Here is a 6,093-nt window from a genome sequence, read left to right on the forward strand (position 1 = left end):
TGGATGCTGCCTGACCTGCTGTGCTGTTCCAGCAATAAAGTTTCAACTATCATTGGAATGCCACTGTCATTGCACTCAGGGATACATACCCAGCGCATGGATTGGACCAGGCCGCAGCTCCAGGCTCCTCACTCTCTGTCATAGTGATCACATGCTCTGAGCATAACTGGATGTTCACAGCATGCTTGCCATGCATTGCCTTGTCTTTCTGTGCTTTATCCCCTTGGACAGAGATATCAGGCTCATATCACTTCTGTATTGCTTCTCTGCTTTTTACAGATATAAAGCCGAGAATCCTATCATGGTTGTCAGCAGACCTCAGTCAAGTCAAGAGGGATATCCTTTCCTCAGTGGTTACCAGCAAAACGTCAAGGGCAACCTTTGATAATAGTGCAGGACCTGCTCAGGACAGTCAGAATCACGGTCCTCTCCTCATGAAATGCTTAATGATGAGCAGTCCCCCATTCATCCTGACTCCTTCTTCTCTACTGAGGGCTGTTATCCTCTCGCAATGAGAAGGAGCGGTATTAAACCATCCGTGTCTATGAAGGCCTGCTTATGATACACCCCTACAGGATTAAGATGTCAGAAAGGTTAGCACAAATGTTTTCATTTTATTGAATGCAAATATGGATAACACCCTGCCAACATACAGTGGGTATGAGAGGAAAGCTGAATGAACAATATTCCTGCAACCACATCCGACGTAATTGATGGAGTTATATATTCTTTCCAATGAGTAGTTATGATTTAGTTCTTTCCTCAAAAATCATTGAGCATCTTCCTGAGGCAGCCTGACTAAACACTGATTGTATAAAATTTGTTCTGCTGTCCTACTCCTGGTCCGACTCAAATCCTGAGTTTTAACAGTATATTTATTTGCACATTGGATCTCCTGAGCAATTTAGCCAACACATTGTTTTTGATATGTTTGTTACAGTTGGACATTCCCACTGCAGATGAACATATTATTTAGATTTGGGGGAGTTGGTTCTTTGAAGTGGTTAGTTTGGTAGCTTTTACAATGAATTAATGGAAGTGAAAGTGGATGGCATCGATGTTGCCTTTGGTGCAGGTAGGGAGGTGTCCTGAGCAAGTGAGCAGGCAGCGTAGAGGTCACACAAGGTTAGTGGTGTCAGCGGTTGGAGTGTGTGTAATAGAAGATATCGCAAGTAATAGCGATGGTGGTAGAGCATGGGCTTTGGTGAGAGGTGAGTCCAGTAGCAAAGTTAGAGTGAATGTGAGATATTAGAGAGAAGATAGTGACATTTGCACTTGGCAGAGTAGAGAAAAACATTGACTTTCTTCCGAGAGTGCTGGGCATTCCTCCGGACAGCTGAGATCACATTGGCCTGGCCAGCAACCTTGGACATTGATTGGTGTCGTAGCCTTGACTCCTGCTCCCGGGGGAAGAGTAAGTTCCGATTTGGCACCAGCACAATGCCAGGACCCTGCCTGCCATCTCCAGAACTGACAGTGGGTACAGATGGGCTTTTAAAGATGGTACAGGTGCCCATCTATTGGCAAATATCCACTGAGTAGTGAGCCATTCTGAGAATGGCACGTGGGAAAATGGGGTGGAAATTGGATGATAGATGCACCACAGGGACAAGGTAAACAATTAAAGAGGCAGGGTTTACAAAGATATGGCTCCACAGTGAGAAACCCTTCAAAAAATTTGACACAAATGTCAATGTAATAATGATCAAATGATTTGCTTTTGGAATGTTGGTTGAGGGAAATGAATTAGCTAGCCAATACTCTTAGGGCAACTGCCCTGATTTTCTTTGAAATCATGCCATTTGGATTTTAAAGGTCTCTCTCATAGGACAGATGGGTCCTTAATTTGATGTCGCACCTGAAAGATGAAATCTCTGACAGTGCAGAAATCCTTCAGTGCTGCACTAAAGTGATAGCCTAGATATAATGTTGAATTCCTGGGGTAGGACCTGGACTCACAACATTCTGACCCAGTGAGGAGAGAACTACCAATTAATTTTGCTGCCAAATGCATGACCATTGAGTTACATGTTTGAGTTATTGTGCACTCTATTAATTCTTATACATCAATACCTCTTCACTTCCATCTTCTAATAACCACTACGTTATTTTACTTTGAATTAGCTGACAGAGCCTGAGATCCTTTTGTCAAGAGTTGCAAAAGATCATACATTTGTGTATTCAATCAGCATGGACAATTTTAGTCCCATTAAAGGGGGTGATGAATCAAAATAATTAAACAAAGACTGAACAGGAGTCCAATAAATTATAAAATGCATAAGAGCATAAGTAATAGGGTTGAGTAGGCCATTCAGTCCCTTGAGCCTGACCTTGTAAAATATGACTAATCTGATTATAGTATTCCCTCTTATCCTTGCAAATCTTGACTCACCAATGGAGGATGAATTGAAAACTACTTTTAATAAGAGAAAGCAATAATTGAAGCAAGGGATATTTTCTTTAAAAAAATTTATATCACACTTTTCATCTCCCAAAACTCTTCACAGCCAATGAGGTATGATCTGAAGTGGCCACTGTTATAATGTGTGAGGGTACAATACATGCCTGTTTATATTAAACATGAGGGTGTTTACTTTGGCTGCTGGCATACCACCCATCCTGGAAATGAAGAGGTCATGGGTCACTTTTGAAGTCCACAAGAAATTATTGAGTGGTCACCCAGAGCATGGAACATATAACAACTTGTTGGCTGATTCAGAAAGATAATGGAGGTTTTTCTTTTCTAAACCTGTCACAGTTATCTGAATGCACAAATAGAGCTGTTGCTCTTTATCTACATCAGGCAGGGCAAGTTGAGCATGATGCTGCTTGTTTAAATACAAAAGTATATACATAGAAATGTATGCTTCATATAATTGAGTCACATCTGTAATATAGTGTATCCCTGCTGGAGAGATAATACAATATTCCCTTTTTCCAAAGAAAAAAACATCATCAACAAATGCGCCATTGCACATAGACATGTGTTGTCAATTCAACAATTAACAGACATGTAAAAACAGAGTTTACAAGATTAATAGGAGGTTTCTAAACTCACCCTGATCTGGTGATCATATATTCATCTGGAAAAGTATGTGTTATCCTTGCTTCCTCTTGGCTGACACCTTGGTTGTCTTTCCACAGTTCAGTGGTGTTCAGCATTATCACACGATCATTGCATCAGAACTTTCTTCCTAATCTGTGGCATAATTTATAATGGTTTGAGATGGCTTCTGTTCCTTTGCAAAGTTAACACCATCATCAGTAATGACTTCATAGGACCTGGGCTGGGATGGATATCTTTGAAACCTTTGCTGCTTTCCAGGTATTTTTTACTGGATTTCTGACTTGTCCTCACTGTCCAGTGTATAATTATGATGATTCTCTACCTGCTCGTTGGAGGTGTAGATGTTTCACTCTCTGTGAGGTGGAAAGTCCTGTGGATCTTTTATTCTCAGCACCGTGGTGGGTTTAAATCTTATGAATTATTACAATACTGAGATCTGTGCATAGTAGATGTCCTGTCATTGCTGGACCATCAGTACTGACCTGGTGGAAGATTTCAGGAATCTAAGCTGAATGTGAATGTTTGCACCTCAGTGTGATGATGACACTACACAGGCTCTTTGTAGGTTGTACCATGGAACACCACTTGTTTGGATACTTGTATTTTAGGATACTCCTGAATTTGTGATGTTGATGGTTGTAAAAGCTTCTGCTTGTTTTATACCGCCATCATGGTGTGCGCGGTTGTCATATGAAAGGCTTGGTCTTTCTCCAAAGGTTGCTTTTCAGTTTGTTGTCTGTTCACTTCATTGAGCTGTTTACTTACATTTGGACAACTGCCCCTGCCACCTTCAGTCTGGTGTTATACCACCTGTTGGGCACCTGGGTTGTGTTTTGGATCAGGTTTGGCCTTTGAAACAAGATTTTCTGCAAAGGTGTGCCCGACATCTTTGGTGACTTATGCTTTGCAGATGTGAAGAAATACTGGAAATGTCTAGTTAGGTGTGACAAACTGCATTTATGTCAGAGGTTGCTGGTTTGTTGCACTTTGCTGACTAGAACAATAAAGTTTTCTATGTCATTGTTGTTGGTTTGCCACTATGGCTTCATGTTGGCATCCAACTTCCATCAAGGAATTAATGGCTGGACACACTGCCTTTATGCTACACTAATTGCCAAAACATATGTTTGAACATCCAATGTAAGGGTTTGTAAATGAGTGAGTGGGTGAGTGGATGAATAGATAGAGAGGTAATGTTGGTAGATGAGCAGGGTAAGTGTGAATGTTGGCAGGTAGGTAGGATGGCAAGTAGGCAAGTGGGTCATCGGGTCAGAGGCTGCCATTTTGTATTAGGAGAGGTTGTCAGGACAGGGGCAAGTTGGATTGAGTCAGGAGGTGGTGATGGATAGTTTGATCTGTGTAATTAGGAGAGTAGTCAGATCAGATGGAGAGTAGTCAGGAGGAGTTGACAGATAGTCAGAGGATTAGGGGGATAGTTAGCAGGTTCAGATGGCATGGTGGCTCAGTGATTAGCACTGCTGCTTCACAGTGCCAGTGACCCGGGTTCAATTCCAGCCTTGGGCAACTCTCTGTGCGGAGTTCGCACGTTCTCCCTGCGTCTGTGTGGGTTTCCTCCGGGTGTTCCGGTTTCTTCCCACAATCCAAAGATGTGCAGATTAGGTGAATTGGCTATGTTAACTTGTCCCGTAGTGTTCAGGGATGTGTAGGTTAGGTGCATTGATCAGGAGTAAATATAGGGTAGGGGAATGGGTCTGAGTGGGTTACTCTTCGGAGGTTTGGTGTGGACTTGTTGGGCTGAAGGGCCTGTGTCCACACTGAAGAGATTCTAATTCTAAAAAAAAAGTTCAGGGTGAATTTTAAAGAGTTTGTGTGAGTGATTGGGAAATCAGTTCTGCAGTTACCCAGGATTTTAATATATCTAAGTACTACAGAAGTCTAACTCATAATGAGAGCTGGAGGCTTCTGTGGAGGGTCGCAGGAATCAGGAAATTGCCTGTTGGAAGTTTAAACTTCCTAAGCAAATCCCACTGATGTCAAAACACTGGGACTTTTGCTGAGTCCCCCTACATGCATCTTGTGTTAAACATCCAGATTCCAATGATCAGGAGGGTAGAAAGTCTGGACCATTGCTGCAGATCAATGATAATTCCCGACTCAGGCGACTGACTGTGTGGAGTTTGCACATTCTTCCCGTGTCTGCGTGGGTTTCCTCCGGGTGCTCCGGTTTCCTCCCACAGTCCAAAGATGTGCACGTCAGGTGAATTGGCCATGCTAAATTGCCCGTAGTGTTAGGTAAAAGGAGTAAATGTACGGGAATGGGTGGGTTACGCTTCGGCGGGTCGGTGTGGACTTGTTGGGCCGAAGGGCCTGTTTCCACACTGTAGGTAATCGAATCGAATCGAATCGAAACGAATCGAATCGAATCAAATCTAATCTTCACCTGAACTGAGAAAAATAGATATGTAATAGGCTCTGTGTCAGTGAGGGAGAGAGGAAGAACAAAGAACCAAATAGAAGATGTGTGACAAGATAGAGGGAAGGAGTGATTATGTGACATAAGACATCATGGTAACTGTTGTTCAAATTTGAAGCAAAGGAGTAATGAAAGAAATGAGAAAAAGGAAACAGAACAAGCTAAACCAAAAGAAACCAAATGAAGGCAGAGGTAATGATCCAAAATTGTTAAGATCAACATTAAGTACAGAAAGTTGTGCATTACTTTGTCTGTAAAGGGCTCTCACAACTTTCATATTGAATGCTATTTTCTATAAATAGTGAACTAAGGTTCACTAATAGACAGAATTTGAACTTTGCTTTTCTCCAGCTGCAATATTGAACTTAGTCCTGCTGAGAAATAGCAGCAATGGGAACAGATTGGTGGCATTCCTGAACATCAGGAATGGGGTAGAGTAATAATATTTTTTTCAATTGCAACTCTTCACACTAGCGACCCCTCCTTCAGCTAGTTCTATAAGAACTAGTCTGTGGACTGTTTTGATGGCAAGGTTCTAATACAGAGTCTTTTATCTCTTTAAGAAACATTAAGGAATGACCAAAATTCTTGG

The sequence above is a fragment of the Chiloscyllium plagiosum genome, chromosome 2, assembly GCF_004010195.1.
Source record: "Chiloscyllium plagiosum isolate BGI_BamShark_2017 chromosome 2, ASM401019v2, whole genome shotgun sequence".
Taxonomy (NCBI): domain Eukaryota; kingdom Metazoa; phylum Chordata; class Chondrichthyes; order Orectolobiformes; family Hemiscylliidae; genus Chiloscyllium; species Chiloscyllium plagiosum.